At 34.1% G+C, this 14720-nt stretch overlaps 1 long non-coding RNA gene across 1 annotated transcript; it reads left to right on the plus strand.

The window, feature by feature from the left end:
- Positions 1–9370: 9370 nt before the first annotated feature.
- LOC124460637 lies at positions 9371–12924 on the plus strand. The gene is made up of 3 exons (XR_006954590.1): positions 9371–9972; positions 10057–10268; positions 12744–12924. It is a non-coding gene; the product is annotated as an uncharacterized LOC124460637 (long non-coding RNA).
- The last annotated feature ends 1796 nt before the right edge of the window (positions 12925–14720 follow it).

Raw genomic sequence — 14720 nt, forward strand, 5'->3', positions numbered from 1 at the left:
TGCCTCTAACGAAACGGATGCCACACAATGACTGCCTCTCCTCCATTATGATGAAGTCTCTGTGGCAATTCACTTACCTACCTCTACCTGGGAGCACCATAACTCCACACATACAGAGCAAAGCAAACCAAACTAAACCACACCACACCACACCGCACCACTTCACTTTACTCCACCCCATCTAAACGAAGCCAGTTCCACTTGGCATCGTTTATCCAGCTATTCAGAATGCAACTACCTGTATTTATGGGCCTCGTCCTGGTCCTGGTGAGCATGTTGGGTTTGGGTTTGGGTTTGGGCCTGGGTCCTGGGCTTTTATCTGCCAACGGTAGTTACATTCCATTCATAAATATTTTTCATTCACTTACGACTCTCTCTCTCTCTCTCTATCTCTCTTTCTCTCTCTTTCGCTCTGTCTCTATCCCTCTTTCCCTCTCTTTCTCAATGCATTTTACCTGAAGTTCTGCCATTTGTTAGTGTTGTTATGCCGCGACTCGTTTGGAGTTTCGAGTTCTCCATATTTTTCTTCTTTTTTTTTTTTTGAGTTTTTTGTATTTTTGCATTTTAAGCGTTCCGGGGAAAGGCATCTATGGGACTCTCTATTGTTTGGGGCATATGTTTCGTCATTTTCCCTTTGATCTTTTGCCAAGTGAAAGCGATGGCATCCTTTTTACCAGAGAGTTAGATGATAGTCAAGCTCTCTTCATATTCTCTCTTTGCCTTGTTCAAAGTTAATTGCAAAAAATAAAAACAAAAATAATAATAAATGAAAATATTATATAAGAATATGCCGACTTCTAATTAAAAAAAATATATATACATATTTTTGTGCAATTAAAATGCAAATGTTAAAAAAATAAAACGAGGCCTAGGCCTTGTCAGAACTAATTAGAGCTTGCAATTTATTCGAGGGTTAAAGCAAAATTGAAGGACATGACCCTTCCACCAAGAAAAAAATAAATGAAAACCACAAAGACCCTGAAGTTAATTTGCTTGTGAGTTTTAAAGCATATCAATAGAAAATCAAGAACCTGCTATAATAATAAACTTATCGGATCACGACTAATCACAGTCTAAAAAACATGACATTAGGATGGGAATCCGCTCTACAAACCGCAGACCGTAGAAAATCCAGTTACTGAAATATTTAGAGAGAAGTTTTTGAATACATTTTCGAAAATGTGCTAAAATACAAATAGCAGATAGCTGGAGCTAATATCTGCCGTGCCTTAGTTTATATATTTTAATTTCCTCCGAAGAGAGACGAATAAGAGACGAATTGATAAAAATTTGCCCGAACTATATGTAGATTGTGCATAAGTTAATAACCTACTTTGGCTAAAAGTGCTTCTGACCAAAAATATTTTTTTAATCATTTGATTTTTATGAAATTTAGCGTCAAGTTATTGATAATTGTAACTGACTTCTTAAGTTCTTTCTTAACAAAAGTCACTGCTTTTGACCGATCGTTCTTTTTGGGAGCTATTTAACAAAGTCACCTGATTTTAATAAAATTTTGAACAGTCATTAAACTGAGAAATATTAATTTGTATTGAAATGATTGAAAGAATACCAAAGTTATTGACAAAAGTCGTTGTTAGTTACGTTGCCGTTTTTATGGACGGACTTAGAATTTAATTTTCGCTTAGAAAATTTAGTCATTTTTTTGTTAGACTAAGAATTCATTTAATTTGGACGACCACTTGGAAGACTCACTAGTTAGGGATATAAGGAGATGAAAAAAGCTTAAGATTCTTCCAAATATTATTATCCCCAGCTGTCCCCTGCCTGAATCCGTACATGATAGGAGCTATATGATTTTCTTGTCTGATCCAACTGAATCCGCGACACAGAAAACTTGCAATTTATTGAAAATGGCATAGAAAATTTCAGCGTTGATCAGACATTGCATTGAAACAGACCGGACAGACCAATAGATAGAAATGGCTATATGAACTGGTCTTGTGTGCTGATTAAGAATCAAGCATATACATATATCCTTTACATGGTCGAAGATGAAAAATTAATATAGCCTTTAAGAAAGGGTATGAAAAGTGGTCTAAGTTTGCATTGTTTTACTCATCTCCAAAGTGAGGCCTATCACTCATGTAGATTAGATATTATATTATTTTCATGATCTTGATTCCGATTCCAAAAATATTTGAATATTAAAAATAAAGAATTCGGAAACGAAATATTTGAACATATTTCAATATTTTCAAAGTGAATGGAAAACTGAATTTGGCATTAGAATTTACTTAAATATTATTGTTACACAGAAAACGAATATTCAATTTAATTTTCTATTTTATTTTTATTTCATGTGGGTTTAGTGTTAGTGTTTCTGCAAATTATACGTACATACATACATATGTATGTATGTATGTATTCGTTTTAAATGAAAATTGGCACAAAGACCATAAAATATTGAATTGAAATCAAGGCAAATTATGTTAATTCTGCTAGCAAAGCCTAGGGATTTTCCAATCTATTATACATAAATCCATCTACCCACCTCCTATTCTCTCTCTCTCTCTCTTTCTCTCTCTACTAAAACAGACTAATCACATTTTAAGCCATAGTGTTTTTTGTTTTTAACCGATTTCCCACACACACACACACACACACAGAGCGAAAGAGATAAACTCATCGGTAAAGCCAAAACGCTTTTTAGCTTATGCAATGAAATATTTTTGTATTGCCTTCAATTTTTTTTTTTAACTTGTACTTTAAATACTCGAGATGCTAATAGAACATTAATGAGATGGCGCAGGCTTACTAAATCATTTATGCAGACCTTATAAATTTTCATTAAAGTTTAATAAAATCTCGTTGGCTCAACGTTGGCAACGTTGGCAGCAACATCAGCAGATGTTGAGAGAGTTCTTTGGCGCAAGGATTTTTGGCCCAGGAGCTGATGTTGTTGAGATTGAGGTTCCTGTTGTTCTGCTGTTGTGTCTGTCAGTGATTATGTAAATATTTCAACACAAATTAAAATCAAAATTAAAATTACAAAAAGCTGCCACAGGCTGCCACATGTTGTTGTTGGTTGTTGGTGGAACCATTCGCCCTCACTTCTCTCAATGCTTTGCGCCTCGTCCTTGCCTTAACCGTCACTTGATACTTTTTGCTTAGGAGGAGCCTTAACTATATACATACATATACACTTTGCCTCATCACCCTCGGCCATGTGTGTCTTATGGGAAATTTAAATAAAGTCAGCAGGCAATTTATTTGCATTAACATGTGTCTGTCTATGCACACACACATACACCCCTATGTTTGTGTGCGTGTGTTTGAGTGTGTGTATTTCCTGTCTGTGTCAATGCAAATTTTCTGCGCCTGCTGTCAGTTTTGTCGCTGGTCGCTTCATTGAATAAAATTGTTTAAAAATTGCATTGAGTGGGGCCCATTTTGACCAATTTCTGATTTATTGCCCAGCCTGTCGACAGCCGCCCCCAAAAAAGTATGCTATGCTTTTTATTTTCTGAGTGAGTGAGTCAGTGTGTATTCGTGTGTTGCCTCTTCCATGCATTTCCCACTATAAATCAAACAACACAATTTTGTTGTTGTTGTTGCTGTCCTTGTTATTGTAGTTGTCAATGTTGTTGCAGCACTTTTATTGTATGCACATCCCGACGAGCTATGTTTAATCATTAACAGTTTTTTTTTTTTTGTTGTTTGTACTTTACTTCTCCAAATTTTTTTATATGTGTTGTCATACAATTTTTATTGTTATTAATTAATCAGTGGAAATTGTTGGCGAACAAATCGAAAATTCATTTCATTTCCAACATAATTGCACATGTCAATACTCTATGATTTTATCGTCAAACAATCTTAATACGAGGTCTTAATTAAATCATTTCTGTTTTAAGAGGACAACTTTCTTTTCTGTAAATGTATTACCTACTACATATATAACTAAGAGTCCGATCATGGGCATTTGGAATTTGTAATATATAAGAAAGAATTGCATTTACATATATTTCTGATCTAAGAATAACAAGCCAAGCCAATGGCCTTTTGTCCGTCTGCTTCAATGAATCTCGCGCCCTCAATTAAAAAGTTATTGGTATGAAGATTGCCTTTAATCCTTTGGCACACAGGAGTGCGTTGAGGCACTTATCGGTAATTTATTAAACTATTAATACTGAGCCATTTTTTAATCATTTGAGTAATTAATTTAAGTTAAGAATTTACAATTGTCTATTCCAAACATAAGTAAATTTCCAAATTTGTGAATCTTTAATTTAAAGACGTGTTTGGAATATTCTGATATCCAGGATACATAAAAACTGACAAGACTTTGAGGCTAAATGCTAAGTAAAGGACTTGAGTTGGCTAGATCAGATCAGCCAACATGTTTTTGCTTTTTATGTTTTCAGGTTTTGGGTTTTTCTTTTTTTTTGTTTTTTCAATTTTTGGTTGAAACCAATCTACATATACCTAACTCACATAGAAGCAATCAGAAAAAACAGTTTCGATGAGAAAAACATATTTCTTTGCTACTAAATTTGTCATTAAGATTGTTAAACATGTGAAAAAATGGTTGGTTATCTCGAGGTCAGTTTTTCAGTTTCGTTTAATGAGAAAATTGAAAGAAAAAACTGAATAATATAAAATAAATGTCTTGTCTGTCCGTATAGACAAGACATTATATATATACATAGGTCTCACCTGGTAAGGGTTTTCCACAGCTCATTTGTCGTTTTGCAAACTGTTTTCAAATTTCAATGAAAATGGATCAATACGATTTGCCAAACTACAAAAATTGTAATTTTATGCTTGTGAATCACTAATGTATTTACATATATAGAATAATCTAATGGCAAGAAACGGTGAAAAACGATTCGCAAAGTTAATGTTTTTTCAGAATTTTCAACATAAATTTTTGGTTAGTTTGCCTTTTTTCAGTCTGTAAAAGTTATATCACAATTTACAATATATTTTAAAATCAAACATCAAACAATTTGATTTTTAAAAAAATTTCATCTTAGATCTCATTTATGAAAAAATCATGATATATCACAATTTTTTATAAATTTTGTGAAAAAAAATTTAGTTCTTGAGACTTTAATAGAGATTGACAATATTCTAACTTGAAAATAAAGACATGAATTTTACAATTTTTTGAAGAAATACCCAAATTAGAGCTTCTATATTGGAATATTGGCTTTTTTTGTCTCGCCCGCAAAGATAACTTTATTATTAGAGTAAATTACAATATTCCAATTCAAAATCAATGAATTAAAAGCATTGAAATAAGATATCACTTTCAAAAATCGCAAAAAAATTTGCCTTAAGTACAAAGAAAAGATTTTAAAAGAATTTGGAGGATTTTTTAAGTGAAATTTTTGCCATTTTACTATATTTCAATAAATGAATGAATATTGAATTACTTTTCAGTGACCATGCAACATTCTAACAACGCTCTGATCCTTAGCAATTCCTAATCCTGCACTGCTGATTTCCCTCACCAAAATAAAAAGCTTGAAAAGAGCATTAAAACTCCTTAGTTGGATTCTTGTGATATTTTATTTTACTAGTACTGTGATTAAAATTCCATAAAACATTACTTAAAGAATGATGAGCGAAAGATTTATTATGAGAGCGTTTTTAAGTTAACTGGCCCCTTATAAAAGTGCACATACTCCAGTTTCTGTGCTCTGTTATTAATATGCAGGTCCGTATATACACAATTTTTATATATGTATGTAAGTATAAATAAAATCTGACTTTCAATTGTCATTTCGCCTACATATGACGGCTTATATGTATGTACGTATGTATGTATATATATTTATACATCTGTGTGTGTCGACATTGAAAGCGCTAAAGTAAACACTTCGTTCAGCTGATGTATGTATGTGCATATAAACACATTGTTTATTGTTTATAATTTTTGTAATTTTTAATTAAATATCTCGTCATTATGTTGTCTCTCAATCTACCTCTCCCACTACTCTCATTTATTGTGTACTTGGTTATTGTTGTTGCTGTTAATGTATTTTTGTTTAATTAAAACCTCTAGAACTGATGGCTCACTTAGCCAAGTGAGGAGCTGTTGCCCCTCATCAGTTTCAATTTGGTGACAAATAAAGCGTTTCCTTTCATCAAGATGAAATTGCATACATCATGAGTGAAATAGGGAGAGAAGAGAGATTGTGTGTGTGTTTGTATGTGTGTGCGGGACCATTCCAACTTTCAACTTGACAAATGTCAAATGACATTTAACGGCATTTGCACAAATCATTTGCGATTAAACAAATGAAATGTGGGTGGGGATGTCCCTTGAACTAAACGAATATGAAATGTTTGAGAATGAAGGAATTTAGGTAGGGGAAGGCATGATTGAGAGTCCACTTCCCATTCGGAGGCACTTTATTTAGATTCTTGTTTACCTCGAATAATAAAGAAAACCAGAGAGCCAAGAGCTATACCCTTACTCGACCGCTGGGAGAAGCTCTCTTACTTAGTCATTTGATTTGGCTTCATCAGCAAATACTGCAATTATACAAAAAATGTGAAATTCGAATTCAAAAATAACCAAATAAATCGATTGGGAATGACAAATTAATCAAGTTATGGGCCACAAGCAATATACCCGTTTGTATAGAGTATAAACATAAAATATCTTGCAAGCTGCTTTCAATTCACTTCAGAAGCGCCTCATAAAAATGGCAAATTGAGTGCCGCCCCCGTTGAGTCGGACAGACAGACATACTACAGCTAGCACCTCCAATTTTCAACCCAACCCCTTAGCCCACCCAACTCCACCCCACCCCTCCACACTCTGGGTTAGTTGTTTTTCTATTCATTTTCTTTTTTAACTAATTGCCAAAACACGCATACGCATGCCATAATTTTTGGCTCATAGTCCACTCGGGTGGCAGCAGGTAAACAAATGCCTCTTTACCCATAAAATAGCGTGTGGTATAGAAGAAAAAGAAACCAAACACATACATATATATATATAGATGTATGTACAAACATATATCCTACAGATACGTGTATCCAGATACCAAAATTCCTAAAGAATTCACTCACCCACCCACTCAGTCACTCATTCATTCAATCGCTGACTTCTGGCAGCAGCTGCAGAGGCAGAAGCAGAAGCAGAACCAGCGGGGGGAAAACAACATTTTTCTAATTGCAATGAAAACACATTTCCATGCACTGCAGGTGTTCCACGAAAATTGCATGGATGAAATTAATTGTTGGAAAAATATTGTGCCACTGGCGATTGATACATGAGGATAGGCAAAATATAAATACAATAGATAAATGACTTAAGTGTAGATGATGTTAGACTGAATAGATAATGACGTAGATCTAGACGTACTCGGATGACTAATAAAAATTACAAATAAAGTACAGGCCAAAGGTATTGGCCAGGTATAGTCAGTCAGTCAGTTTTCCTCTTTCATAAACTTTATGAGAAATTGCAAAATTTTCCATAGAAAGCAATAATAAAGTTTAGGTAAATAGGAAATAAAGGCGCTTCCGGTTAAGGGTTCAAAGAACAAAAATCTATCATAATTTGATCAAGAAATATATAGTTTATTAATTGTTTTTCAAGCCTGCATAGTGCAAGCGAAGCAACACGTTTAACCACATGGTATTTTCACCCCTCCGCCAAACCAGAAATTGCATCATAACATTTGTCAAAATTTTGGTCCCCCTTTATGCCATCGAATCACTAGAGAAGCCACTTGGGGGCTGACCATCATATCACCGCACACACACACACACAGACACACAGTTGGAGACCGGCCGGCCGGCAGCGTCAGTTTCTTGTATCTTGGTCTTCAACTGCCATTAGCAATATACACTTAACACCCCCCAATGGCTAACCCCCAAATATTGTCAGGACTTCAGCAACCACTGTTGAGGATAGCACGCTTTTGTTTTTATATACTAACAGGAGAGTTAAACGCCAAAGAGAGCGGGAGACAGAATAAGAGAGAAATTGAGAGAGAGAAATTTCTTACACAATATCTGGAAAGCCGACAATTTTATACCTCATATGGAGTGAAAATTTCTTTCTAATCCAATTCAGCAAACGAATTTAAGTTGTTTTAACCTAAATATTTGACAAATTATATAATTAAATGTAATAAAAGTTCTAAAAAGTTTTCAGAAGAAACAAAACGTTAAGACATTGTTGTTTAGGTCATATATATTTTTTTTAGGTCATATACTTTCTGAAAATGTTAAAAGGATTTGTCTTTGCAATAATAACAAGTAATTATAATCAGTGGCGGATTCTCGGGGCTGTGAAATGATTGAAATTACGCGCCCTAAACCAGTTTACCTCTAAAATTGTTCAAATATAAATAAGAATTGAATGATGAAAATTCTTTTCTCAAAATGACAGATTTCTATCCCGAATTGATTGAAATTATGAGCTGGATCCGGCAATGTAATAATAAAGCAAAAGACGCTTTAAAATGTCCTACACTATGGAAATTTGTCAGTAAAAATAAAATAAAATACCGTCAAATACTAAAATTTGCGCCCTAAAGTGCATACTTGCATAAGAAATGGATAATTTAAACATTCTTTTGTTTAAACTTTAAAGAATTCTTGAATGTACTGTACATAAGAATTACTTCTTTAAGAAATGTTTTGCAGTAAGGATCTTTACTCAGCAACATGATATAGTAAAAGCTCAAACTATTAAATTCTTTAAATGGGTGTTGCATAACTTAAGGGTTAATTTACTTCCAAATGAAATATAAAGATTGGCTACTGAATACTCAACAAAATGTGCTTAAAGGATTCATGCAAATTATTTGTGTTTATCTCATATTATTTATATATAATTACCATTTTACCTTTTGTAAAATAAATTGTTGTGAATTTAATGGATCTAGTCTTATTGTTTCATAAAAAGATTCGTTTCCCGATATGCACACAGTACGAATGAAAAGTGGTTCATATAATTGTGTATATTTTGTTTATTTGCAAATTGCAACGCCCTCATATTCCCTTTTATGGCCAAGTCAAAGGGTATTTCAATTTAGAGAGCACGTGAGACACATGCGCATTAAAAGGATTTCAAAAATAATTTTTGTACTGAATTTATTTAAAATCATTTCAAATCGAACAGATATAAATTAAGTAAGTCATTAATTGAATAAAACAAAAATATTTCCATATGGAATGTAATGTAAAATTTGCATTTAAGCCGCCTCTTTTCGTCACAATTTCAAATGTAACGTACTTTCGGCGCTACGTTTTGCGAGTATACGTTACGTTATAACGTTTCGCAAGCTTTTCCGCTCTCCGTAATGCATGGCTTACGCTCTTTTACTCTCTTTTTGGCTTTGTGTGCGTGTGCGAGTGTGTGCGTTGTGTTGTGTTTTGTGTTAAGACGCGCGCGCGAGGGTGGACGCCGTTTTGGACGCTTGGAAAATTCGCCAGAAAAGTCAGTTAGCAAGTGGAAATCACCGGAAAAACTACATAACGCGGCGACGGCAACGGCAATAACCAACAACGAACCAAAAACCAAATCACATCAAACCAAACAGACATTACAAATTGAGAGCCAAAAGAAAGAAAAAAAAAATCGCAACAGCAGCAAACAAACGCCAGCAGCGACGGCGACGCCGAAGCCGACGCCGACGCTTTTAGCAAACTGATAACATAAAGCGTGCGGTTCATAACAATAACAAAACAGTAACAACAACAACAACAAAAATAGTGAAATAAAAACGCAAGAACAACAAGCGAGAGCGTTTAATTAACGAAGAGAGGAACTGGCAACGTCGCGACATCCCACATCATCCCACATTATCTCACATGCCACAACCGACATACATACATATATATGTATATGCATATGTATAACAGAGTAGTATAAATTGCATTTGCATTGCAATTTCGGCGGCATTTTCGTATCAAACGCCGGCAAAGGAACGTGTAGAAGAAAGAAAGAGAAATCAATAAGCAGAGCAAAACACAACGGTAATAAGCGGTGTCGTCGTTGTTGTTGGTTATTTTTTATGCTTTCATTTCCATCGTTTTTTTTTTTTGTTTTTTTTTTTCAAGTGTTTCGCTCTTTATGTGTGCGTGCGTGAACCTTGTGGGTAAATCGTCGTGTGTGTGTGTTTGAGAGTGTGTATATCTACAATACAAGACGGGCAGCTGTTGATGTGAAAGTGAAGAGGAGAAACAGCAGCAAAGCCAAAGAAGAAAATCATTCAACATTTTTCCTAGCCTGAACTGGTTGGCGAAAAATTGTGAAGTAAACACAAAAGAGAGTGAGCAAGAACAATGGGCGACGATAACAAGTGAGCAGGAGAGAGAGAGATAGACAGAGAGCGATAAAGCGACAGACAGAGATAGCAAGAGACGAGACGCCAAGTTGTTGTTTTTGTCTTTTTGTTTTATTATGTTCAACAACAATAAAAACAAATCCAACTTTTTTGGTTGTCATTTTGAAAATTGCTCGACAAATAAGGATATTCAAGTTATTCATAAAACTATTGCATACATTTATGAGCATTTAGTGAAATTCTTTGTTGTGAATTTTGTTAGTGAATTTCTTTGTTGTTGTTTTCTTTCTTAACAATTTCTTTAAACATTTTTTAGTATTTCTTAGCTAAACTTTTTTCTAGTCGTCTTGGCGAAAATCATTCTCATTCAAATGAATTTTAATTTTTATTAGTTTGATATTTTTTATTTTTCATGATGATTTTAGTTCATGAACTTTAGTTTGAAAAAGTTTTGAACAGTTTTTTATACGTTACAACTGGTTGGATCGAAAATCTTTTGCTTTAATCTATTTATCTATCTATTTAATCTAAATACAAAACAATTAAAGAAATACAATAATTATTTATAGAAAATCAATTTGAAATGTCTCTCCAGGGCATCATTGAAAAAAATTATGCAATTGAACTCTATTAGACATTAGAATAGGACCTTATGTCTAAGTGTCTAATATTTGTATCACATTTGGTTTAAAATCAACTGTTTCGAAAGAGTATCTTTAAGTCGTTGTATTTGTTTAAGCCCAGTTTGAAAGTTGTTTGTTGTTATATGCTAGTGACTCGACGTTTGCTTTAATTTTTTCCCATAAAAGATTTTATTTCTATATATGTATATAAACTAAAAGGTTTTTTTTAAATTTATTTATTTATATAAAATTTCTTTTATTTTTATCTTTCCTTTTTTTGCTGTTGCTTTCTATTCTCTTGGTGTTTTGTTGATGTTGTTGGTGCAAGTGCTTTTTATTCGCATGTTGTCTGCCAGTCAACAACAACTACAACAACAACAACAACATTCAACTTTCTGTCTGCCTTCCCTAATTGAGTTAGTCTGGGGCCCACGCATGGCATGGCAAAGGGTCCGACTAGAGACTGAGGACTTCTTAGCTATAGAAGTTTGTCAAATAACCTAGACGACAAGTCATTACTTTTGTTCTATTGATGGCATTTACTGATAAATTATGAAAACTATTCAAATCGCTTGTCCATTAAAAAGCTGTCAAAGATGCTACCTTTTCTCTCTCTCTCTCTCTCTCTCTCTCTCTCTCTTTCTGACTTGTTTTGTTTTTATCTAGAAGATGATTTCAAATGAAGTCTAAATTTAGTTTGAATAACTATTTTAATACATGCAGTTGTGTTATTCTTGAAGTTAGTTCTTCAGCGAATTATAGGCGACACCTGGCGGTTGTTTTTCTTTGCTACACATAGTTTTCTATATTCTATATTTTTGCTGCCTTATTTATAAATAATTTCTAGAAAATATTCATTCCCAAGTTCAATTTGTTATATTCAAACCATTTAAAGATCAAGATTCCAGATCTTTAATTATTCTTTTAACTTCGAGATATGTTAATAGTATTTTCGAATGTTTGAGCTTTAAATTCGCTTTTGGTTAGCCAAAAACTAAAGCCAAAAAAAAAGCAACAAACTTTACCTTCAAACAATTGTTGCCAAAAACTGTAAAGTTTTTCTTTTTGTTGTTTTTGGTATATTTAAAGTTTTCAAAGTCTTTGTTTTGTTTCTGGTTTTTTCATATCTTGCTTGATTTTTTATTTTGTTGCCAAGAATTGTTGTTATCATTGCCTTTTTTTTAAAGGGTTAACACAGACACAGCAGAACAAGCATGACAAACTTTTTGTTTGTTGTTGTTGCCATACGTAGGCCGTAGGTTTTTCTTTTTTTTTTTTGGCCCCGCCATCTCCCTTGGTTCAGAAATTTTTGGCATTTTTTGTATTAAATTGTCAGTGAAACGAGCTAGCAAGCGAACGCAACTCCATTCTCCTTCTTGGTGGGCATGGCAACAATTCAAAAACGTGAAACTGCCACTAAAACATGCCAAAAATCTGCGCATTTAAAATATTTGCCCCAGAGCCCATTGAGAGGGCGAGACAACCGGGCACCGGGCATTGGGACACACACAAACACACACGCAGATGGTTTTGGCTGGCACTTGGCTGCGATTTGATTTAGTTGTTGTTGGGCCCAGAGTGGAGACACTCCACTACCCCTTTCCTATGTATGTACACCTGCTTCTCTATCCTCTTCTAGTCACTTGTTTTCTGTTGTTCTTTGTTGTTGCCACGTGCATCGTCTGCTGCCTCTTTTCCTATTTTTTTTTTCTATTTACTTTTGTTCCTGCTCTCCTACTCTCTGTGTGCCTTTGCTCTGATTTTCTCCGCCAGTTTTGACTCTTTCGACGGCTTTTGTTTTAATTGTTGTCCTTTACGCCAATCAATATCTTTATAGATCCAACACTACAATAATGTAAAATCAACGAAGCAAAAAAGCAAATGAAAAAAGCACAAACGAAAACCGAAAAAATAATGTAAGAAAAATGCCATAGAGTATATTGTAACCATTCCGTTCCGTAATCGTGCTAATGCAAAACGTATACGACCTTCAAAAAACGTAAAATAATAAATCAAATATATATAAATATAAAATGCAACTTACATATGTACATCTATCTAATCAACAATATACATATGCAATAAATAACATTAACAATTAAAGCGAAAGTGCTACAACGGTAAAGATACAAAAATCAACAAAAGGTAAGTTTACTTTTCATTTTACACTTTTTATTTTAATACGAATTGAAGTTATCCTTTTTTGGCTGCATGTAAAATGTCAAAAAATAAACTCAAGTTTAATTCATTTTGGACCGAGGTATTTGGATTTCTAAGAGGTATCTTAATAATATAATTAAAATAGGCACAGATGGGCTTAGAAAAGCCTTTCACGGTTCTTTGTTTGTAGTTTGTGACATTATTATTTTAAACATTTATAAAGTTTTCTCTCAATTAATGTTGATGACCTTTTTCTAAAAGAAAAGATGTTTTTCCAAGAGTTTATATCTTTAACTTGAAGCTCTTAACTTGGTAATTGTTATTAACAATAATGAAATTGTAAAAAAAAGAAAGATACGACTGTTTTGATCTATGAAAAATGTTGATCACATTAGAAAGGTTAACAAAATTCTCAGAGTTCGAATAGAATTCTTAGAGTTTATAGATGGACCTAAATTAAATAGTAAGGTTAACAAATCTGAGCTTAATGAAATCTGAAATTGTGATATAGAATATTATTGTTATTCTTCATCCTCTGTAATAGATCTGATGAAATGACATATAAGAAGTCTAAACTCTGAAATGTATATAGCTAGCTTTAAGCTAAATATAAGGATACCTTATTTCCTTATCATGAAATGAAATGATATAAAGACTAACTAAAGGAACAACTGGATTTAAGAATTCAAGAACATTCTGAACCAATGATCTTTTAAACATCAATTAAATACCCAAAGTATTTAAATGAGAAAGATGATATGAGAATGAGAATCCATTTCTCTTAAAAGAAAATAAATATTATTGCTCTTGAGAAGATTAAAAACTTGTCCAACGCTTGAGTTTAGATTTTTAGCAATTGTCACTAGTTTTTGTATCGATTTGTATGTTTTTTTTGTGTTTTTCGTTTATTGATGGTTTATCAAGGCTTTGGTCTCTGTTTATTCTTTTTTTTTTTGTGGGGGGGGGGGGGGGGGGGGGGAGGCGGAGGGAAATTGCATTGTACATTGCCATGAAATCATTTCGAGCAAACTCTTTCAGCACTTAACTTCCTCTTAAATTCGTCGTCTCTGTATATGTATACATATATGTATAGGTATAGATTTGGGCATGTTGATTGCCCATGCTTTTGCCTTGCTTTTATTTATTTTTTTCTGCCTGCCTTTTCTGGCCCTGGCCTTCTGTTTATCGACTTCAATTTGCTTTCAAACACTGAACCCGAAACTCAATTGGAAGCTAGACAACAGAGAGGGTGAGGTGATACAAGAAGAGAGAGCGAGAGAAGAGTGAGAGAGAGGGCGAGGACGGGGGTACGAAAGGAGAAAGGAATGGGGCACAGGAGTGTATAATCCCAAACACCATTCAAGGGCAACTTTCACCAGCAGCAACAGCAACAGCAGAAGCTACCCGCCTCCTCCTTGGGTTTCATTTTTCCGCAGCTGCCGCAGTGGTCGGCCACATTGGCAGGACGGCCCAGGACCCATGCGGCCCTTGTCTCCCCCACACAATATCCCCATTTCCCCTCTTATATGCAGGACTCAGACCGAGACCGAGACCCAGAGAGTCCGGACATACATCAAGACCAAGTTCAAATTTCCCACTACCACATCTACTACTTTTACTATTACTACGACTACTGCTGCTGCTGCTGCTGCTG

Source organism: Drosophila willistoni (assembly GCF_018902025.1).
Source record: "Drosophila willistoni isolate 14030-0811.24 chromosome XR unlocalized genomic scaffold, UCI_dwil_1.1 Seg143, whole genome shotgun sequence".
NCBI lineage: Eukaryota > Metazoa > Arthropoda > Insecta > Diptera > Drosophilidae > Drosophila > Drosophila willistoni.